At 48.8% G+C, this 24,370-nt stretch overlaps 1 protein-coding gene across 3 annotated transcripts in view; it reads left to right on the top strand.

Moving 5' to 3' along the window:
* The window catches only part of CRADD (CASP2 and RIPK1 domain containing adaptor with death domain), a 122,350-nt gene that overhangs the window by 21,499 nt on the left and 76,481 nt on the right, over positions 1–24,370 (top strand). The window contains exon 1 of one of the 3 annotated variants that reach the window (XR_011303397.1): positions 13,216–13,240. The exons of 1 other annotated variant lie outside the window; for it this stretch is intronic. The gene's annotated coding sequence lies outside the window, so the exon portion shown is untranslated. Of the gene's footprint in view, positions 1–13,215; positions 13,247–24,370 lie in introns of those variants that run through there. One more of the 3 variants, XM_069648651.1, reaches the window with a different exon arrangement.

Raw genomic sequence — 24,370 nt, 5'->3', positions numbered from 1 at the left:
GTGTGACGAAGGTGCAAAAGAGCACTTCCAAAATGCAGCAAAATAACACCCGGCTGCCCCCAGCCTTCCTTCCTAAACCTGGAGATCCTCCCATTCCTTGGGATCTTTGGGTGGATACCTTCAAAGTATATTTGAGAGCAGCAGGTGGTACCAGGTAAAGTGACGACGACAAGGAAGCAGCACTGCTGAACTGCCTAGAAACAGAGGGTCTGAGACTATTCAGGCACCTTCCTGGTGAAGAGGTGCGAGCCACGACAGATGGCGAAGGGGAAGGAAGTGAGGGTGCAGTAAGGACATACGAGACAGCACTAAAAAAAACTGGAGGTGTGGTTCGGAAAGAGACCAAACGTAGTCTTGGAGAGATATCACTTCATTTCCTGGACTCAGGCTGTAGGTGAAGGAATAGATGGCATAACTGCATTGCAGACACTCATTTCCTCTTGCAAATTGACAGGTGTGCTGGATGACTACATCATGACCAAGTAATGATGAAGACCAGTGACTCCAGGGTGAGGGAGAGGCTTTGGATTGAAAAAAATCCTCCCCTAAGATAATTGAGATAGCAAGGGCCATTGAGTAGTCCAAGAGGTAACTCAGAGACAACAAAGGGACGTTTGGGGGGCATGGCTAACTAGCCATGGGAGAGGACGTGCTTCTTGATGAGCTCCGGATGATCCGACTTCGTTTTGCTGCAGTTACCTTTTGAAATTATAGCGAGCGTCTGGAAACTTGAAGATCAAGCGTCGGAAGTTGAAGGCTATGATAATCCTGACGTAGGAGCCTGTCGGGTTTGGGGGAAGCGAGATCTGCAGACTTAAAGGGCCTCATCACGACTTGGGCGGTAACAGTAACGCTATTAGCGCTGGCGGTATTAGCCCTAGCGCCGAACTCCCCGGTGCTAATAGCGCCGGATCACGAGTTCGGCGGTAATGTAAGTCCCCATTCCCCACTGAGCCCATTCGGGAATGCCCCATTCCCCATTGGGCTCAATGGGGAATCTTCGCGCTAATACCGCCGGCGGATTTCCCGCTGACAGTAATAGCGCACATTTTTGGCGGATTTCCCCCCCGCTCAGAGCTGGGGAGAAATCCGCCAAAGCCCTGATTCGGCGGACCCTTAAATCCGGCGGTAATAGCGCTACCGCCAGATTTAAGGGTTACCGCCGAAGTCGTGATGAGGCCCTCTAACTGGTGCGGCCGTGAGGACACTTTGTTGCCAAGATGGCGGCAAACAAAGAGAAGGCTGGCGAAGACGAGAAGTGAAATTGACTCCATGGGACTAACACGGACTGCGGACGACTGCCTGGACAACAAATCTTGAGTTCCCCGAGGAGGCCGTGTTACCAATCTGCCGCTCCCGGACTGGAAGGCAGGAGCGGCTTGTTACTGTTGCAAGCTCGCTGCAACAAGCTCGGCGAACCGTGACGGCTCGCACTCACAAGCGAAAGCAGCCGCGTCCCGCTCGAGGGAAGCAGCATTTCTGGACCGCCGGCGGGGTCCATAACCTTTTTCTGTGTACAGATCGGCACTCGGCTGCATCCCACATGCATTGTGCCGGCACATAAGTGCTGTACAGGGAAAGGGCAGCGGTGCCGAGCAAGCTGAAGGTGCTTATGGATAGGTAGCCCTTGCAACGCGGACGGTGAGACATCTACCGTTGCAAGCTGGGCGGGCGTCGGAAGGCGCCGTAGACATAATAGACTGCAGGGCTTGGCAGTGCAGGAGCCGCTGCAGTCAGACACACTCTTCTTTGTAGAGCAGTTCGGATGGGCGAGGGGGAAGGCGCCACAAACCACGACAGCCACAGTGCTGCTGCAGGTGGATCATAACAGCACCAGGCTCCATAGACAGTCACATGAATACATCCGTGAGGAGCAGTACAGTGGATTGTCACTGACATTGGTTGTGGATACACCCTAACACTGTATGGAATACGGCTTGGAAGATATGGGATGCGAAAGTAGTGTAATCTGAGTGCATGTTTTGAACGGCACTGGGTGACATTGCAACTGCACTAAATAAGAGTGCCTGTAACACCTCAGTGGGGGCACCCAACCTAAGGGGTCTTTCATGCACCTAGGCAACTGGACTGCAGGAGGTAGCTATGGATTCTTGGACCGACAGGACCTACGGATGGAAGTGATACGTGGGAGGATGCAACCCACTTGAATGACACTCTTCAGTGCCATAGCAACTTGAAGTCAGAAAGCGGAGATCCCGACGATCGAAGTACTGGAAAGTCGCAACAACCACTCTGGGCCAGAGCCAGATAGGGGCAAAGGGTGGCATTATGTTGGTAAAAGGATTGAGGGCTAAGACCAAACAACCTACAATGGAGGCCTTTGCGAAAACGCAGAGGACCACTACAACATCGACGCAAGGCGGGGCTGGGACCCCTGTTGAAGAAGCCCCAGAGGAGGATAAACAGCAAATCCTAGAGGCTATAACCGCACTGAGCACTAAATGGAGCTTGGCAATGGCGGACCTACGAAAAGCCCTAGAAAACAAAATTGATGCAGTGGGAACTGTTGGGTATTTTGTTGATATTTGGGGCTTTGCGGTATTTTCTTACCACCAAAATACCTTTAGCAATAATCACTCTCTATATTCATATTGGGTCACACATGACAATAATACATTGCATTATTTCAGAATTCAGACCTATTTAGATGATATGAGCGGTAGTTTGCGTGGTTGGTTGGTATAGTGGTTGGTTTATTCGTGGCCCCAATATCCAACATCCCTTGTTTTTTATCTAAATTGTTCTTGATCTCTAGAGAGACCTCAGGCCTACATTTTAGGGATACCACAGTTTCAGTGTTAGTGTTGTGTGCCACCATGGGCTATTGTGGTATTTTTGTGGTAATTTCCACTACCTTATATACGGTAGGGAACTATATCCAGAGTCTCTCTTCCCGTTGACTCATGTACCTCCAACAGGCTATGCTACAGTCACTCACAAATGTGCATACTGAATAGAATCATGCACACATCTGCTTTAAAATGACAATTGCACTGTTTAAAAATCTACCCACATTTAAACCTTTCCCCATGCAAAATTAAATTGAGAAATAATACACACTAGCTACCTGTTTTCAAATATTTTTGTATTATAGAAACTTCTTTTAAACACAATTTAACTTTTTTTACAGAAATAAATGAAATGTTACAACATTATTTGTGATAAAATGAACAGAGAGCTGCGAGAATATATTCAATTGGTAACATTAAATATGCTGATAAGAGACTGAGACTCCCTTTAATACACTGACTGAACAGTTTCGCACACTTTCGCACAGCTCCCACTCGCTTCTATAATTACCTTATCTGTTCAGCATGAGTTTCCTCCGGCTATTCTCTTTCTAAGTTTGGCTCCCTTGAAAATCAACCCCAGTGAGAACAAGCGTCTGCCGTTCTCAAACTGGGGTTATTGCCTGGAACTCTCAGCTTTTGCAGCAGGAATGCCCCAGCCAGAAAATAGATCCTTCTCCCAGCTCTGCCAGATGTCGCCTGCCTCCCCCCTCTTCTCAAGCTTCTCCAGCAAAGTTCTAATCACAGCCTCTAGCATGATACTTGCTATGACGCTGCTCCAATCAGAATCAATCATGTCATCTCCTCCCTCACTACACAATAGCTCACTTCTACAGTGGCAATTGTAACAAAGTGATTTCCTGTTCCTTCGAGCTCTTTGCTTCCTGTAGTTATGTGGACAGAGCAGCAGAGAAAAAAATGAATGTGTTTAAAAGTTCACTTTCAGAGTAGGCCTAATTCTGCAGTGGAGACACATTTTTATTAGTGGATTATGTTAAATGAAGTTTTATTAGTCAGGTTAGTTATTAATAAGGTTAGTTATTTTCATATGTGTCTCTTGCAACATAGGCATTTCAGGTGAAAAATAGTGTGCATTTTGAATGTTCAGATGTGTGCTTTTAACTGTAAAAATGGATTTGCATCTTATATGTAAAAATCGTTTTTGACTGAATAGCCTGTCTTTACCTATATGTCCATGTTACTCTGGCAACACATATAGCAATGCACCACACCCATGTAGTGGTGCTGCATAAAAATGCTACCTGTGCAGTAGTGCTGTACTCTGTGCTGTAACACGCCAAATATCCTTACAGAACAGAACTTACCCTGCTACGACAAGATGTCAGGGCGCTGGCGGAGAGAACTAGTGGTCTGGAAAGTGAGGTGAAGATTACAAAAGAAGTCAGCACGAACAACGCAAAGGAAGTTCATGTGCTAAAACAGCAGGTCGCTAACCTGGAGAATCGAGTGGAAGAAGCGGACGGAAGGGCGAGAAGGAATAATATCCGAGTGGTCGGCCTGCCGGAGGGAGAGGACGGCCAAGACCCCTCAAACTACGTGGAGAACATGATCCTTCAGGGGATCGGAGCAGACAAACTTTCGCAGGGGTTCACGGTGGAGCGGGCACATCGTGCCCTTATGAGAAAACCTCGACCTGGGGCCCCGCCGAGACCGTTCATCGCAAGGATCCTGAACTATAGAGACAGGGAGAAGATATTGGAATATTTTCGCAAGGGCGGTACGATAGAGAGAGCATCCACCAACATCACAGCATACCCGGACTATACGATGCTGGTGCAGAGGCAAAGATACTGTTACGTGGCTGTCAAAAGGAGGTTGAGAGCAGCAGGCATTAAGTACATGCTTCTGTATCCGGCAAGATTGAAAGTGTTTCACAAAGACAGAGCGTTTTTTTTTTTTTATATATACTCCGGAGGACGCTGTGAAATGGCTGGACCTGCAGGGTTGCCCGGAACAGGAAGTGGATCGGGACCGGCGGGAGCAGGACGAATAAGAACTTGTAACATGGACACTGAGGGCGTAAGTGGGAGGGTGATCCCGAATATACTTGAAATGTAGGACAGGATTAACGCTGAATAACATTCGAGCCTGGTGCTCGGCATGGACTGGAATATAGTGGGAGCAAATGTAATTGGTAACGGTGCAGCATCAGCATTCAGCGCATAAATTAGATATAGGAGCATCAAGATAGAAGCTATCCACCCCGATAGATTATTAGTTCAGAGGCCGTTAGGGCGGCTTCACCCTACTGGGCCCTGTGTAGAAGTTTGTGCTAGGCAGGGCTAGATGTGGGGGTGCCTGAGATCCAGGAATGGAGCTGGGCAGCAGTTGGGGAGGGTTTTGGAAGGGGAGGGACGGATGGGAGGAGGGGAGGGAAGCTGGGAGTTGAGGGTGTATATAGTTATGGGGAGTTTTAGTTTTATGAGCCTATGCGGACTATTGAGAAGGGACTGTTTTTGTGCGGGCAGGGAGGACTGGCCTGATGTAAGAAGGGGAAGTATTAACGAACAATGGGGGAGCTTAAGAATGTCAGAGGACTTAACAGTTATTTGAAGAGAAATAGGGTCATGCTGTATTCGAGACGGCAAAAGATAGATATTGCTCTGCTACAGGAAACGCATCTGACACGAGAGAAGATAGAGCAAATTGGGAGAAAATGGAAAGGTATAGTGGTGGGCTCATCATATTCTGCCCATGCTAGAGGAGTGCTTGTTTGGGTGGTGCCGCATGTCACCTTTAAGTTAATTGGGGAAGTAGTGCAGACTGACGGGACGATGGTCATATTGAAGGGGTTGATAGAAAACAAAGAAATATGTATTGTGAACACGTATGCCCCTAACCATAACACGGCGGCATACTTCAGAACCCTGTGCACCACCATGGGTGCATGTGTGGGCAGTGCAGTGATTTGGGGTGGGGATTTCAATTGTGTAATAAATCCGAAGATAGACAGGTCGGATGATAAGGTTGATAGGCCTACCCCAGCGGCCAGAATATTGCGGATGCTGCTAGAGGATTTCGGCCTAGTAGACGTTTGGAGAATAAAACATCCCACTGATACAGTACTCACACTATTCGGCCCCGCAGCAGCTGCATACAAGACTCGACTATGTCTACGCCACTCCAGATGTGATGACAGAGTGCAATCATATAGAATATAAAGCGAGGGTCCTCTCGGATCACTCGCCCTTGATCCTCGGTTGGCAACATTGCCCCCTGAGAGCGCGGATTCCAACGTGGCGCCTCCGTGCAGAGGCGCTTAGGGATCCAGTCTTTAGGGAGGACATGAGAGATGAGATCATTAACTACTTTGAGGTGAATACTGGCAGTGTTGACTCGGCAGGAACACTATGGGAGGCCTTTAAGGTGGTGATGCGAGGGGTTGCCATATCCAAGTCAAGGGGGTTGCAAGGTGGAGTAATAGATGACTTGCATACAGCAGAGGAGGAATTGGAAAAAGCACTGGGGAGAGGCGATGTAGGTATGGAGCTAGTACTTAAATTACAGCAGCAGTGCGCGGAACTCTGGGAAAGGCTCTGCAATCTCAATTACACAAAGTACATAGAAAGACAGCATGCAGGGGGGATAAAACGGGACGGCTCCTAGCTTGGTTATACAAGACTGAAACCCCTAGACCTCCGATCAGGGCTATAACAAGAGGGGATGGCGAGGAAGTGGATACTTAAGATGGGGTCAACAAGGAATTTGCGGACTATTATGAGGCGCTATATGAGGATAGTGAGGGGAGCAGCCCGGAAGAGATAGCCGAAACACTGGGAGATATAGGACTGCCCAAGATAAGTTAAGAAGAGAGGGAAGAGCTGGATGCACCAATTACTTTGGAGGAATTGGAGGAGGTAGTGAAGCAGTTGCCCACTAGCAAAACTCCGGGGGCAGATGGGTTCCCTAGTGAATTCTATAAAGTATATAGGGAGGAAGTGCTCCCCTCTATGCTAGTAATGCTTAACGAAGCATTTGAGGTAGGACGGTTGCCGGAGTCGCTCAGAGAAGCAATTATAGTACCGCACCCGAAGCCCAATAAACCAGGGCATAGTTGTGGCTCCTACAGGCCCTTATCGATGCTGAACCAGGACAGTAAGATACTAACAGCTGTCTTAGCGAACAGATTGCGGAGAGTGATTGGTAAATTAATTCATCCAGATCAAACGGGCTATGTCCCGAGTAGGAACATAACTCACAACCACAGGAGACTCCATCTGTGGTTGAATGGGGGTGTAGCAGTGAAGGCGAAATGGCGATTGTGTCCTTGGACGCAGTTAAAGCCTTTGACTCGGTTAAGTGACCATGGCTGTTGGCGGCACTGGGGGGATATGGAATAGGGCTGGGTTATATTAAATGGGCTAAGATGCTATACAATGAACCATTGGCCAGAGTTTGAACAGAATCAGTAATATCCGAGAGATGGCAACTTAGCAGAGGCACTAGACAGGGGTGCCCCTGGTCCCCGATGCTTTACATTCTAGCCCTGGAGCCTCTAGCAATATACCTCAGGCAACAATATGATACGGTAGGTATTGAGGTGGGAGGGGAGCGACATTCAATATCCTTGTATGCAGACGATTTGTTACTATATCTAAAATACCCAGATGAAAATCTACAATACATTTTGGAAGTGATGGAGAGGTATGCCAGGTTATCCAGCATAGCGGTGAACCCCCAGAAATCCAGCATATTCCCACTAAGTGGCTATGTGGGAACCCTTGTGGAGAGGTTGCCGGTGCTACAAGTACCATGGTCGGTGAGTTCTTTCCGTTACCTTGGGATAGACGTGTACCAGACGGCGGAAGAGGAACATCAGTGCAACACCGAGATAGCCATTGAGAAAATCAGGAAATGTATGAGGTTCTGGGAGAAGCTGCCCCTAGCAATGATGGGACGAGGAGCGATGCTTAAATGTTTGGGCAAAACTGTACTCCGTTTTACTTAAGGGAAATGATCTGGTTACCCGAATCGGAAATGAAAGGGCGCCCTGGGATGATGATATTTGGGTGGAAAATGTGGCGTAGAGCCTGTCGACTGATGGAAAACCCTGTCCCGTGCTCCCCGCAGATACCGTTGGTTGCATTGGCGAGGGGGGAGATAAGCAACTGAGGGTGATTATCAGGACCTACTGGGAAACGGTGGGGCTGGTCACGTTAGGGGACATTTTGCAGGAGGGGACCATAAGGGATTTTGGAGAACTTGGGGAAGCAGCAGGATTACATACGGGTCAATATGTAACGTATCACAGAATGGTGCAGAAGATTCGCAAAACGTGGCCCGAAACAATCTTGACAGAGGAACCAGATGCTATTATTGGGGCAATATATGACACATCAGAGGGGGGGCATGGGATCTCTAGATTGTATGAGATGGTGATGTCTAAGGTCGGGAAAGACCCAGTACACTTAAGATTGGAATGGGAAGCGGAAGCGGGAGCCCCTATGGAGGATGGGATGTGGCAATGTGTCTTGGGATACCACAAGAAAGTGTCAAGAAATGCCAGATTTAAACAAATACAGTTATATATAACGCACAGGGCGTACATGACCCCTTTGAGGATATCTAAGTTTAAAAATGTTGGGCGCCAGGCGTGTCCTAAGTGCAATGAGGAAAACGCCGACATGATACACATGTTTTGGGCCTGCCCGGTAATTGAATGCTTCTGGGGTGACGTAGCACAAAAACTAGAAGAGAAAGGGGTCACGCTCGTCATACAGTCTGGACCTGCTTGTTGGGTGGTTTCCCCAGATCACCGAAACTTAACATGTCAGTAAATTGAAAGATTTGGCCTATGTGCTTGCCAAACGAAGAATAGCCATGGGGTGGAAGAAGTGCCACAAACCACGGGTGGAGGTGTGGTGGAAAGAATTACAGAAATGGGCGAAGGCTGAAACGATGGTATGGCAGGAGACTAGCAGCATGAGTGGGGAGGAGGAAGTGGGCTCCCTGATGGCATGGAAATCATTGCTAGCGGAAATGTTCGGAGGAGTATCGGATCCAACGGAATCCGAGGGCAGCGAAACTCTGCCACACGAAACAGATACTGAATGCGAAGGACAAACAGGCTCATAAAGGGGGTGGGAATGGGAGAGCAGTGACCAAAGACTAAATGTGTTTATTGAAATTGTTGCAAATTGCACTGCGAGTTTGGTTTGTATTGTTGTTTGGTTTGAATAAAATTAATAAAGAAATTAAAAAAAAACAAAGGGACGTTTGGTCAGAGAGAAGCATGCAGGAAATGCGGTTAGAAAGGGCATGCCACAGGTGCTAGAGAATGCCCAGCAACGGATGCGGAATGCAGGAAATGTAAAGGAAGGGGGCATTTTGCCCGAGTGTGCAAGACCATCACTGAGAATAGACAAACAGTCAAGTTGTTGGAACCGATGGGGGTTCTGAGACTGTTGTGGGTTATATGGAGGTATGGCACACGACGCATGGTGCAAGGGGTCCCATGAAGAGGTTGTGTTGAATGTGACAAAAGCGCAGAAAAAGAAAGGGCCGTGGGCCATGTTGTCAGTTAACGGTGTGCAAGTGCAAGTGATGGTGAACACGGGGTCCCCTTACACCATGATTTCCCCAGAATTGTACAAAGCAAGTTATGATAAGAAGGGGTCCATTCTGCTACCATCCGACATAAATCCCTACGCATATGGTCACGTGCCCATTACAGTGTTGGGTTATAAGTGGGCAAGAATTGAATTTGAGGGGCGTACCACCCAAGGGAAATTATACGTTGCACATAAAGGTGATGCATTGTTGGGTTGGGATGAGCAAGCTGTCCTAGAAATTAATATACGCCAGGGGAAGCCTGTGCCCATACTGAGTGTAGGGACAGGAGAGGTCAAATTGATTGAGGGGGCGATAACGGATGAGTATCTCAGAGAGGCTTTCCCCACTATATTCTCAGAAGAGTTGGGTAAGCTTAAAGGGTTCTCACACAGAATAATTCTCAAAAGTGGTGCGGTACCGTGTGCACAAGGTGAGAAGCGTCCCCTAATTGGCCCGGGAGGGGTTAAAGGATGAACTTACCAAGCTCCAGGCATCTGTTATCATTGAAGAGATAGAGAGTTCAGAGTGGTTGGCACCCGTGGTATTGGCGCATAAAGTGTATGGGGGCATGAGGCTGTGCGTGGACTTATGGGAATTGAATACCAACATATGAGTGGACCGGCACCCTTTACCCAATATAAACGAGTTGTTGGCCAATGTGGGAAAGGCCACGTGTCTCCACTCTTGATTTATCGTCAGCATACCACCAGATAGAGTTGCACGAGGACTCACGACCGTTGACATCATTTGTCACGCCATTTGGGGCATACCGTTTCTGCCGGATTGCTTTTGGCTTGGCCTCAGCGTCAACGGTTTTTCAAAGGTTGATGCAGAATATCTGGTGTAGAGTACTTTCAAGATGATATCTTGGTGTGGGGAAAGGATCGTGGCGAGCATGACAGGGTGCTGAGAGTAATGAAGATTTTCAAGGAGTGGTCTGATGGTGAAGTGGGTCAAGTGTCATGTGGCAGTGTCGAGTGTAACCTATTTGGGACACACTCTAGACAAGATGGGTATATGTCCCAAGGAGGGGCTAGTGAAAGTCATGAGGGATGCGCCTGCCCCTGTAAATAAGGAGCAACTCAGGTCCTTCCTTGCTATGACAATACTATGGCAGGTTTATTGCTTCTTATTCCGAGAAGACAGTGAATATGAGAGCCTTATTGAAGAAGAGTGTTCGTTTTGTGTGGACAGAGAGTTGTCAAGAGGAGTTTGAGAGGCTGAAGGATGACATAGACCACACCCCACCTTTCGGGACGTTCTCGCCTAAGAATAAAATGGTACTGACTGTAGATGCCAGTGAGATGGGAGATGGGGCAGTGCTTGAACAGTGGGATAAAGGTAGCTATCATCCCATAGCATTTGCCTTGAGAGTGTTAAGAGATGCCCAAAGGAGGTATGCAGTGATTGAAAAGGAGGCATTGCTGCGGTGTGGGCTTCCAGGCATTTCACGACGTTTTTGTGGGGCATCCCGTACATTATACAAACTGACCACAAACCCCTTGTCTATGTTTTGACCACCAAGGGTTTATCCAATGCTTCCCCCAGGATCGTCAAATGATGGTTGACATTCAGGAATACAACTTTAGGATGGAATACATTCCAGGCACTAGGAATGCTGTTGCTGATTGTCACGTTTACCCAGCTCAGTTGGTGAAGGGAAGGATGAGCAAGTGAGTTGGGATGAATGTACTAGGGTAGCAAGTGTGTTTCCAGCTGTTGACAAAGAGGTGTGGGACAAAGAGTGTGCCGCAGACATTACTTTGGAAAAAATTAAGGTGGGTCTCAAGTGTGGAATAGTGGGAGGCATCGATAAAGATTTGGACAAAGGATACGAGCATGTGTGGAATTAATTATCGGAAGGGCTATGGGGTTTTGCCAGAGGTCAAAGGTTGGTACCGCCTCGGAATTTGAGGTGCAGGTTAATAATTCTGGCACACAGGGGGCATTTGGGCAGATCATTAACCAAGAGGAGACTGAGGGAGTCGTATTGGTGGCCTGGCATGGATGGTGAGGTAGAGGAGATTGTGAATGATTGCGTTGCATGTGCAGTGAACGATAAAAGCAAACCACCCAGGGTGCAACTAGTGTATCCGGTGGATTGCCCAGGAGAGGTGTGGTCAAAGGTAGCGGTGGACATGTTGGGAAATGGTCTTAGATTCTTATTGGTTCTGGTGGATTACACCTTGCAATGGGTGCAGGCAACCGCGTTAGATACAGTTAACAGCAGAAAAGGTTGTGGCATTCCTTAGCAAAGTATTCGATAGGGAAGATGTACCAGCTGGTATTGTAACAGACAATGGTGTGCAGTTTGTTTCTAGGTGTATGCAGGAGTTCATGAAAAGTTTAGGGATTCGCCACCACAGAAATGCATTGTGTAACCCCGCTGCCAACAGATGGTGGAAATGCTTAATAGGTTTGTGAAGGGTGCCGTGCAGTTGGCATTGTCGAATAGGAAAGGTGGGAGGAGGTTATGTGGAGTTGGACGATGGTTCCAGGTGGAACACGAGGCGTGTGGTTGTGCTAAGGAGAGAGTTGGAGGTGAGTCCCAGTAGTTTGGATGACATGGGTCATTCCTTTTGTACCCGTGCATATGGGGGTGGAGTGATGCCCAGAGATGGGTTGAATGATGGGCAGGTTGAGCCGGAGAGAGATGTGGTCCAGTTTGTGCCTGAGGTCGGGGGAAGCGATGCCTTCCAGTAGCGTCGGTGGGGGCGGCATGTGTCGCCCCGCTAGAAGAACGCTCCCTGTGGTTCAAGGATTACATGATGGTGGGGTTCAGAGTTTTGAACTGTCCTTGCAGTAGTTGTGTGCATGTCTGGGTCCGGGGCGCATAGTGTGTGAATGAGGATGGCTACATCGTGTCACTTGGGGTTTCTGTTATTTGCTGTTATTATTGTATTCCCTGCAGGGGAATAAGTGTTGTAATGTAATGCATTGGAACCTTGGACGTAGCCCTGGCCTGTTCTCTACGTCCAGGGTTCCACATTCTACGGTTGTCAGTTGAGCACGTTATCTGCTGGGGTCTGGGGTTTGTCTGCAATAAACTTTGTGTTAACTTCATCTGTTTGGCCTACCTCGCATCTTTATAAAGGACCCAGAAATCCTGAGGAAGTTAGGTCGAAGGGCCCATTTCACAATCAAAGGGGAGGCTGGAAGCCGTTTGTCCCCAGGTCTGTGGAGATTTGGGGGACGTGTGCCCCCTGGGATATGTGCTGCGTGTGGAGTTACAACACAAAGTTGCCCAGAGGACTTCTGCTAAATAAAAAGAAAGCAAAAAAATAAAATTAAAAAAAGGGGTCCTCCAAATTTGAATTGGCAGAGTGCATCTTTCGAATGCTAACCGTGCTGAGGTACAGGGAAAGGGCTCCCTGCTCCTAGAAGAGAGCCGCAGCGCTAGTTCATCCTGGGACATGAAGTCCCGTGTCTGTGCCCTTTTGACTTGGTCTGCCGACCAAGCATTGTGGATGCACGCCAGATGAGAGGTTTTTTGGGGTCAGATGGGTCCAGGGATAATCGCGCGCATCTGCCGTTGGTCCAGCGCTCCAGCTTGCAGTTGCTGGAACGCCAGGATGAGCATGACGCCACTGCCTGTACACAGCATGGAGTGCTCCTTCCTCCGTGATTCTCTTCCTAAGCACGTAGCCGTTCTGCGTGGAAACGTCACGACCACTTAACAGAAATACGTGATTTGCGTCATAACACCATAAAGGCATTGTAGAAAGTGTCGGCAAATATTTAAACAAACACACAATGCAATATGCTCTCATAGGGACTTTAATTGTGTGATTGATAATGAAAGCAATATAAGGGCTCTGTTTATAAAACGCTCACTTCCTGATTCCAGGTAGCATCAGGCGAGTGTATGCGATCTATGTCTTGTAGTGAATTTTATATGCATTTCTTTTAGCGTCCATTAACTTAGACGGGCTCACCCCTTTGTTGTTATATTTGTAAAAGGAGCCCTTTTGCAACCTCTGGAAAAGCACGTTGAAGCTTTAATTTGTTGTTTTGTACTTATCACGTGTTGAAATTAAACATTGTAAGTACGTGACTTCCTAAACATCCGGTTTTGAAATTACACAGAGCAGCCTGTTGTTGGTATTGTAGATACAGTAGCGGCTCCGAAGATCATTTACGGTACAGTGCAGGATCTGGAATGCTCGCAGACGCAGTAACTGCTGGGCAGCCACTACACCGACCGTAGTCTGGTGTAAGTGACTGTATATTTAATACCTGCGCCGGCTAATGATTGCAGACCTGCTGCTGTCTCCAGTTCCAGTGCCTACTCTGAAAGTAATGATTCCCGAGGGCTAAGCTGCAGATCCAGTACTTTTCTTGGGTCTACTGACCCATCTGTGGATAATAACTGCAGACACAGTATCTGTTCTAGGTCTAATGGCTGCAGACACAGAAACAATCGGAAGACACTGTTAGGGGTTGCCTGCCATGGACATCCGGAAGGCACCCCAAATGCTAGTCACCTCAAAACGTTACAGGCCCAGTGCCTGAGGGGGTTGGGGCCTGCCCTGGACATCCGGCAGGCCCCCCGCTTGGTACTATGTGGCATCAGCACCCTTGGGGGTGGGGGCACAGCCAGCCATGCAACTGACCGTGCAGGCCGCTGGCACGAAGGTCCCACGGCATCAGGGCATGCAGGCCTGGCCTCCCACCTGGAATGAGACACGGACTCAGGTGCTCCTGTTGTGGAGTCTGCAGCCGTTCCAACGCATGTGCCCGCAGGGCTTCCTTTTATCATCATGGCCCATCTTAAAAGGGCAATACAGAGGTGGGAGGGACACATCCCCTTAAAGGGGCAATTCACACAGAAGGGTGCACTACACCACATTCCTCCTTTTTCATAAGAAAAAAAACAAACTATATTACACAGCAACTGATTTTCCTCCCTCCAGTTACAGAACAACATTGCTTTTGACTCGGGGTACCAACTTCCCACAGGATGTGCTATTGATAGACATATGGCCTCATATTCTTATACCAATATCACCTACCGACCTCTCACCCCCAGGTGACGGTCACAGGGGCACGCCGTCAATGGATGGTTGGTAACTGACCATACGCTACAACCCTTTATTAACCTGGGGTACGGAATTGCCACCACTGCATGACGCTAACGGTTAACCACTGGTGCCATATAGAGCACGCCTATCTACTGCGGGAGCACAGCCTCACATGACAGTCCTTTACTGAGACCACTTTAATCATGTACATACTATGCTGGTTCACAGCATCAACACGCATGCCTACTGAATCATCTTGAAGCAATGTCCAGACTGCAGGACACCAGTTTGTCCTCCATCAACATCTGTACAGGAGTCACTCCCCCGGGACCAGGTCCATCGATTGTACAGTTCAAAACCGGCAAAGCTGCACCTGGCGGATGATGCCAGGGGCCACATCGGCCTAGTCCCTTGATGTAATGGGCAATCCGTGCAGGAGTCACTGACCACCTCCCCCGGGTCCCTTGATGGTACAGTACACAGCTTGCAAAGCCGCACCTGGCGGGCACCAGGGGCCACATCGGCTCAGTCCATTGATGTTGAGGGCAGTGCAGCAAACGCAGCTCTTCGGGCGTCCCTGCTGTTCGATCTACCGCTTCCCCGGTATGGGGCGACCAGACATGATGCCCAGGGCATGGTGGCGAGACGCAGATAGCAGGGCGTCCAGGCTGCTCCATGCGCTGTGGATCAGACATGGGTGACAGGACATCACTCACACCCTCTCTACACGATGTTCCCCCAGTCATGAGTGTCTCTTTTCATCCAGGGGTGCAGGAAGGCACACAAGCACTCACGATGAGCTGCAACCCACACCCTGCCCGTTGCACTGCTTCTAGGTGTTGGTTTGGTCAGACACCAGTTATTGGCTGAGCTCGGGGAAAGGGGGGTGGCAGGTACCTCCCCACAAAGCCACATTGGCCTGGTTCTTCAACGGGAGGGCAGGCAGGCGTAGGCTGGTGACAGGCAGCCAGGGTGCAATCAGTGGCATGCAGGTAGGTTGACGGATTTGCCGCGGTGTTGATGTCGCCCACAGGACAGGCAGGGTGATAACAGCGTCATGGGGTGCACACAGAGCAGGCAAATTACTTTCCTCGTTGCATGGTCAGGTTCTCTGATGGCATGTTGTCCCTGACATAACTGGCCGGCAGTCTGGGCCACTTGCTGTCTGTGCCTTGGACGATCTTGTCGGAGACAACCATGGCATTGTGTCTTTGTTTCCAGACGGCACTGCTGCGGACTGACTGTTTCTATGCAGGTTGGCCTTGTGGGACTGGACTGGTGTTACTGGTGGGACGTGCGGCCCACCGGAAGCAGGACCCACTGGGTGGCATGGGGTGACAGTCCCACGTTGGACAGAGTACAGAGTATGGCAGTCGGTACCATTCTTGAGGCGCACCTGGCAGTCTTTGGTGCGGCACAACATTCCCCTTTTCAACTCCGCCACCAGAGGATTTTGGATTGAATGGCTCAGGACCATGTGGCATGCTTTGCCAAAGGCATGTGTGACCCACCACGGCCGCCGTTTGTCCAGGTCTTCCAGGGGCTATTGTACGGCGGGAACGAGCATGTTTGCACTGCGGGGTGGGAATGGCCATCGGAATGGCTGCATCTTTTATAGCCAGCCAAATTTCTGCCCTTTGCGGGGACTTTGGGAAGCTTGGACTGTTGAGGTGCTGTCTTATCTTTGTTGGGTTCCCCCAATAGCATATGCCTCACAACGCAGGCTCCTCTTCACAAGATTTTCACCCTCCTGCTGCTGTATGGGCACCCTCTCCTTCTTCTGGTAGGATGTATTTCCTCTGACCTCAGCCTAGGGCGGCCCCACCCCGCCTTCCATCCTTCGTCCAGGAGATTTCCCACGTTACCGCAGTGGCGGGCACCACATGGCACTTTCGACACACTGTTGCTATCACTGCCTGTGTCACCCAGGTACACGCTGGGGCGTCGGGAGTCAGCATGAATACAATGTTGCATCTTGTTGGTTGGGAGTGGGCCAGCCCCTCACTGTCCGTCTTAGCCAGGGATTTTGTTGGGCTTCTCTTCTCACTGCTTCAACGTGGAGCTACCGGTTTCACTGCCGTTTGACGCGGTATTCCAGATGGGCTTGGCCTTCTGTTGCCGCTACCCGTGATGCTGGTGGTCAGTACATCTGCCCGGTCATCACTGCCAATCTCTCTGCACCCCTATTTTCCTCTTGAGCTCTGACATGGAGCATACCTGTCAGTTAAGTAGGCCTGGGGTCTGACATCATTGCTCAGATGACAAGAGCACAGTGTTAACTGTACCCAGGTGCACAGATGCGTAGCATTGACTTTAGTTGCATTGCCTCAGCTTGAGGTACTCTGTATTTCACTGATGTGGAGTCTTTACTTTTGCCTACCGCCACTTGACCTGTGGTCTTCCGTGCCGCCTTCATCTTCTTTGCTCCGGCATGGAGCATCGCATTTCTACCACTAGTCAGAGGCCCGGGCAACACTCTAGCAGCCTCTGCTCTGCCTCAACCCCGACAGCGGCCACTTTGACCATTCACTGCCGGGTCCGGGATAATCAAAGGAGCACTGCAATGGATGCCACCCACGTTGATGGCTCCGATTCCGGAGCTTTAATGCACAGCTACCAGCCCAGGACCCCAGTGGGAGATCCAGAGACAGCACCATGGGGGAACGTGCTGCCGCCTGTGGGGCATTCACCTCCCGTTCTTGTGGCCGTTTCCCTCATTCGTATGAGGCACGGCCGGCCGGCACTGCCACAGGGCTGCCCCTCCCTCCGGTCGTTGAGCACCCTCTCTACAGAGGGCCGCGACCGGGAAAGGGGGCCGCCAGCTATTTTGGGGGTTATCTGCGCACCCACTCGGCTCCTGGGGGGGCGGGTATTCATTTCTTTTTGTTGGGCGGGGGACCGCAGAGCCTATCCTCCACCGCATCGAACACCGCATGCAGCTAGTTCTCTTCTCTTTTCTCCATTGGCGGCAGACGCCGCCGGGCAGTGCCTCTTGCTGTTCGCGCACGCACTCCGCTCGCAGGGGTGGCCGCGGCCAGGGCTGGCGTCCACCATCAGGGCTCTCCCTCACTTCAAGCGGCTGCAGCCGCTCATTTCTCCACCAAAGGCGGCAGTGTTCCGATGGGGGGCACAGGCGAACGCCCACCCCGGCCGCACCCGCGAGCACAACTCGTAGTTTGCCAGTCCGGGAACTACGGTACTGGCAAGCTTACCGGTACTGTGGTTCCCGGACCGACAAACTTGTAATGAGGCCCATTGTTTTTTTCTCCCATCCACTACCGTCAAGTGGCACTGCAATTGTATATGCTTGCAACGTTTCCATTTACCCCTATCACCCATTGTCATATCAGGAAGTCTCTTGTTTCCTTCCGACAATACTATGAATTTGTTTCCCCACTAAAGCATGTCCTTTATAAATCGTAAAAATATGGCACCAAAAGCAGCACTGAATGTATGTTACCAACCTACAGCAACGTCCATAAAGCTCACTGTCTACACAGCTGTGGATCTCAGTAGGCTACACTATTGCAAGAGCCTCGTTGTAAATTCTGGCTGCTTGTACTCTCTGCCCTCTTCAACTAAACCTGCGCCCCTTGTGCTTGGCCACAAGTACAGGGATCATATGTCTGCAGGACTGAACTGTCTGCATTTGCTCCCAGTAGCTCCGAAGAATAAGGTCAAACCCTCTGCATTATGCACAAGGCCTTCTGGGACCTTAATACCTGCAACTCTCACTTCCTAAATAGGTCCGTGCTCGAGCTCTTCCTTCATTTGCCTCCAACTCCGTCAGGATCACTCGCTTCAGCAACCAATCAGTTGGTGTTAATCTCTTCCTTCGGCTGGGGGCTCCCTCTGCAACAGCTTTCCTGCCTCCCTGAAGCTTGAGGAAAACCATCTCAAACCCTTTCTCTTTCCATCTGCTTTATCTCCTCTTATCTATCCCCTACTGACTTCCTAGCTGAAAATGATTCTGCACTAGTTACTTGGCCACCCTCTGATCTCGGGCCCGAACAACCTCCCCCCGCCAGTCGCACCCCTGCACTGCCTTACTGGCAAACCCTGCACTTGGGCACTGTTTTCTGTAACCCTAACAGTTCCACCACCACCTTATGGCTGCACTTATCCTTGCACTTGCCACCATCGGCCCGTTTTTTTAACTTATTGTCATGGTTTCTTCTTCCCATGTGTACTGCACTTTCTTGTCCCCCTCCCCATACACTTGGGCAATCTCAGTGACACCTGCCCTGTTCCCCCTCCCTTGTCTCGACAGGATGCCTGCCACTTACCTTGTACGCGTCATAAAAAAATGTCCGCAGCACCCCACTTACTATAAACATATGAAAAATTATCACAGAAAAGCAATACTAAGAGTATGTTAGCAATTTCCAACAAGTACATACAGTGCATGCATACAAACGGGATGCCTGCCCCTTACCTTGCACACTTCCACCATGCTCTTCCGCATTTCTCTGTAAAAACAGCCCTTTTACCACAGTTTTTCCATACACACCACAACCACAAACCTTATTGAGCAACCCGTTTGCCGGCACAGTCCCATTTCCATGACTACCATCCTGAAAAGGGCTGCATGTGGCACTTTTAATCCTGAAACTACCGTGGAATCCGCTGAGGTATCATACTAGGAAGGGGGAGGAATAGAGGGGAAGAAGTGTGAAACAGGTTATACGATTAGGTTTATCTTAGTCCATCGGAAAAGGAAGGATTTTCTATTGTTTTTAGTACATGCTTACAAAGATTTTTTTGGTTTTGCTCTTTATCTGACTTTCTCTTTCATTTGCCTCCTTACATTGTTAGAGGATTGTCTTCAACATTTGTTGCACAGTGTAAAACAAAACAACATTGCCAATGTTGGTCAAAAAAATGCCATTTGCATGGAACCATTGCAAATTTTGCTTATTAATGATATCATAGTCGGTGGAGAACATCCCAGCAGTGGACATACATTGACACATGCTTCTGTTAATGAAACACCGTCCGACCTCTGGCTGGGGACAAATTACACCGGCATGGTCCCATGCTTCTCTTGGTGGTATGCTTGAGAAAACCACATTGGCAGTAGGAAAAATCCACATCACTTCTTCCATCCACTTCTTTAGGCGACGGAACAAATGTTCACGTGACATGTACCCCAAATGTAGAGCTCCATAATGCATTACAACAGTACCGACAAAGGCCACACATCTGCAAAGGTTAACCATACTGCCGAAAGTGCCCTCATAGACAGTGCCCCAGAGAGCTTCCACTCCTTCCAATGCAAAATATGCAGCTATGCCTCTTTGCGTGGCATACCTGTACAGATCGTGCACAAAGGTATCGCCCACTATTAGGACTCTTCGTCCCTCTATCGCTGCCTGCCACCCTCACTGCACAGATTGATGGGGGGGGGGAATAGTACCGGCCCTTCCAGTGAGGCACACCCTCGACACCTGATTGGCTAATTCCCACAGTTCCAATTCCATGCCCACCATGCTTAAAAGGGCAGCGTATGGCACATGCGCTTTCCCAGCTACATTGAGGGCCGTGCCCCAGTAAAGCAGGGACAGTCCTTCATCCCTTTCCACTGCAGCCATGCATCCAAGTGGCTAGGCCCTCTCCACAGAGAACATACCATAGTACACCCTATGTTTAAATACTCATGTCATGGACAATTCACTTCTCATCTGCCATTGAGGGTGCCAGCTTTCACTGTGGCCACATATTTGCATCCATGGCTGCATAATATTGCATTGGGTGTGCCGAACGGTATGTAGGTGCCTGTGTACATTGGCCATATTTGACATGTGTGCTGTTGAGCACTTCCTTTCATGCCGCAATATCTTAATGCACTTCTTAACTCAAGAGTCGTACAAGGGACTAACGATAGCAAATGCAAATGGTCACATGTGGCTCCCTAGCATAGCAGCTCACTTCTGCTGTTCTACCAAGGCTACAATGTCCTCCCCAACCATTGTGTAAAAGTCACCAACTTCAAAGACATACAGAGTTACAACTACATGCCTGCATTGTGTTGTGGTAGCTGTGGAGAAGGGCGACGCTGTTGAGTGCATGCCCTACGTCCTACAGACTTTGGCCATGCACCCAACAGTCTAGACCTTGACCACACCCACCACAACATAACAGAGGCATGCAGAATAACATGTAGCCAGGTTCCATAATTCACAAATGCAGCATAGGCACCAGCACTTCTACCCAACCGCTGTCCCATAATACAGCGATGCATCCACACATGTTCGAGTTACCATAACCCACTACCACACTGGTTGGCACACCTACCCACTTCCATTCACAAAGCATTCTATTCCTGCTAACCAAACATCAAAATCTTGACAACATTGGTCCGGCTCCCGTCACTCTTGTAAGTGCATAGAACCAGTACTGCATAGTGCATGACAATACTTAGTAATGTGCACAATGCAGAGTACCGAAGCACATATAGGAACCAGTACAACCGTACCCTCTTCTATATGGGCACTATTCCAACACTGCACCCAGTAGACACGCTGCTGCTCTGCTCACTGCAGCCTCTCCACCCATGCAGCGACAACTGTAAGAAGGAACTGCATACAAGCATAAGTGCACAGTGCAGTACAACACTTACTAATCTGCTCAATGCAAACTACCCAAGCACATATTGCATCCACTTCAACCGTACCCTCTCTTATACGGACAGTATTCCAGCACAGCATCCACTGGACACGCTGCGGCACTGCTCACTGCAGCATCTTCAGCCATGTACCGACAACTGTTAGATGCTGCAGCAATCGCCACACCCATGGAACCAACAATGTATGCAATGCAGCCAAAACACACAAACGAACAATGGCAAACCTACTTGCAACCTGTGGACATAGGTTGTGGGTGTAACAGCTCCAGCCATGCATGCAACACAACATTTGAAGGGTCTTGTAAAGGGCAAACCCTAGCAAACGGAAATGGTCACACGTCACTCCCTAATGTGCAACACATGCAATAACCTACACCATATGCTAACGAACGCATAGCAGCTCACTTTTGCTGTTCTTCCAAGTCTACAATGTCCTCCACAACCATTGTGTAAAGGTCCCCACCTTTGAAGACATGCAGAGTTACAACTGTATTCCTGCATTATTGTTGTGGTAGCTGTGGTAGCTGTGGTGAAGACCTAGGCCTAGACAGTTTGGTGCATGGCCTACGGCCTTTGGCCATGCCCTCAACAGTCTAGGCCTTACCCACACCCACCACAACATAACACAGCCATGCAGGCGAACATGTAGCCATATGCCAGAATTGACAAAAACAACATAGGGACCAGCACTTCAACCCAACCACTGCACCATAAAGCAGGGATGCAAGCACACAAGTTCCACTTAACATAATGCACAAACAAACCACAATGTTTGGCACCGCTACCCACTTTCATTCACAAACTATTACATTAATGCCAAGCAAACAACAAATTCTTCACAACATTGGTGCTGCTCCCAACACTGTAGTACGTGCATGCAACCAATACTGCATAGTACATGACAACACTTGCTAATCTGCGCTATGCAGACTACCCATGCACATATAAGACCCAGTTTAACCGTACACTCTTCTGTACGGACATTATTCCAACACTGCACCTAGTGGACACACTGCTCACTGCAGCATCTACACACATACACCGACAACTGTAGGATGTTGTAACAATGACCACACCCATGCAACCAACAATGTGTGCAATGCTGCCAAACCACACACTCAAAGCAACAGTATGACACCTACTTGCAACCAGTGCACATACCTTTTCAACCAGTGGACATACTTTCCTGTGTAAGGGCTGAAGCCATGCATCGAAGGAACTACGGATTTAGCACACACAACACACCATAATACATGCTATGTGTAAAAGCTCATGTCATGTGGCATACACTCCCCTTCTGCAATTCAGCCTGCCACCACTCATCACAGAAAAAAATCACAGCTGGACCTTTCATGCCATAACAAAGGCTGCCTCCACTCACCAGACAAGGTTGTTGCTGGTTGAGGTAAATGCGAATTGGTGTACTAGCGATGGATACCGCTGGCTCACCACTGTCTTCTTCTAATCCGATATGTCAGAGGAAGCACTTCTCACTCCCCCACCCATTCAATCCCTTCTTCCCACCACCAAATGCCGTACAGTATGTTTTCTAGGCCCTTTCGCCGCTGCATTGTCCTTGGATACAACATGCAGGCGTTATCGAAAAGTTATGATGCACATCACGTCACTGCACACTGCAGCGCAGTCAAATTTTTCACTGCGCAGCGAACAGGGAAATGGGACGCCGGAGCAGAGCCAGTTATGACTACTTTCAGTGGCCACGCTTTTACATACAAGAGCCCCACCCATGCACACAATGCCTTATGGCCTTGGCACACACACCACAAGACTATCCTACGATACACCATGGTGGCGTTTCCCAAAGACATTGACGCACAGCACGCTTCTCTCCAGCCACCCACAGTCCGCGTCCAAAGTTCGCCGACAACACGCTGTACCGCAAGCCAATGAGACTTTTATCCGCGAAGGGAACAGGGAAATGGGTCAGCGGAGCAGAGCCAGAGATCACACATTTTTTGAGACATACATTTCAGTTATTTGCAACAAAAGTACTGGTTGGATTTCAACCAAAAACACAAAAGCACACTTTCTGAACCAAGCCCCAGCTCCTGCCGCACATTTGGTGCAAATCTGTCCAGCCGTTTGGGCTGTAGGCGTGCGCAAAGTTTCTGCCCATTCAGTCTATGGGAGGAAAATAAATTATTTGGGTCTCCCCCTATATCTCACCACCCCCTGCACGAAACCTCACCAAACTTGCCGTGAAAATTCAGAGCGGCCCATATACTTTGCAAATAAAGTTTGGTGAGGATTCCTCCAGGGGGAGCGAAGTTATAAGCCACCGAATGTGCTCTTCCTATGAGTTTAGCAACTTAACCAAAACTACACGGCCTCTACCGCGGGCCGTGTAATAAATGAATCTCATTCAAATGATTATAAGTGACTTCACTATGGACTGGCTACATTTATTTATCTTCCCTAGATTTTTTGTAGCCTATACTAACCATAAGCAAGTTGTTGCTTTCTGAGGTGTGTATAACTCAATCAAGTTAGATTATAAAAAGGCAAAGTGCTCACCCAGAACCTCCTATTTAAAGAGGCAGGATTGAGAACAGTAACTATAGTATGCTAATGTGCGATTTGTTCATGTGTTTTGGCATTAATGAAGCTACAGAAAACCTATCATGTTCATGGCAAAAAAAGTGTTAAGTGTTTCTTATAATTGGGCATTGTTAAGGCTGTTGCACTGGAGATGGTGTGTTTAATGGATGTGAATGCCTTTTCTGCTTTGGGAGACCGCAGTAAGGTTTAGGAGAATCTAGACATTAATATTCTGTAGTGGTTTCACAAGACCAGCATACGTGAACATTAATTATCGACAATACTAGGGCATTCCCAGAATTGCTTTTTCAGTGCTAACAGTGGGTCTAGGTGTTTTTATAATTGCAGCAACAATCTGTCAAAGGACTGGTTCCTGAAGCTGCAAATGGTGTAACTGTAGCTTTTGTTTGCAGGCTATATGGCCGAAGGCTAGGGTGATTAAAATCACTGTAATGTCCTGTTTACAGGCTTCAAGACAGGAAAGTGTCATCCACACAAGTACAGTTATTCCAGGTAATACAATAAAATGTTATATAATTCCTTTTTTCGATATTTGAGCAAACAAGTTAGAAGACACAGTCAATCCCTGCAGTAGCCTAGTATCTCATTGGCAGACAAATAGTGTCAGTGTTGATGGATATGTATGGAAAAGAAAGCAGAGCACAGCTACAACAGTAAAGCAGGTTTTTGAAAGCAGAATGCAAGGAAGAATGGTGGCAGGATTCAGGACCACTGATAGGTAGGGCAACATTACTGAGTTGACAGCACGCAGTTTCTGCATG

The sequence above is a fragment of the Ambystoma mexicanum genome, chromosome 2q (genome assembly GCF_040938575.1).
Source record: "Ambystoma mexicanum isolate Mex_15411 chromosome 2q, UKY_AmexF1_1, whole genome shotgun sequence".
Classification (NCBI taxonomy): Eukaryota; Metazoa; Chordata; class Amphibia; order Caudata; family Ambystomatidae; genus Ambystoma; species Ambystoma mexicanum.
The sequence above is the reverse complement of the archived record's forward strand: the minus strand, read 5'-3'. Positions and strand labels throughout refer to the sequence as shown.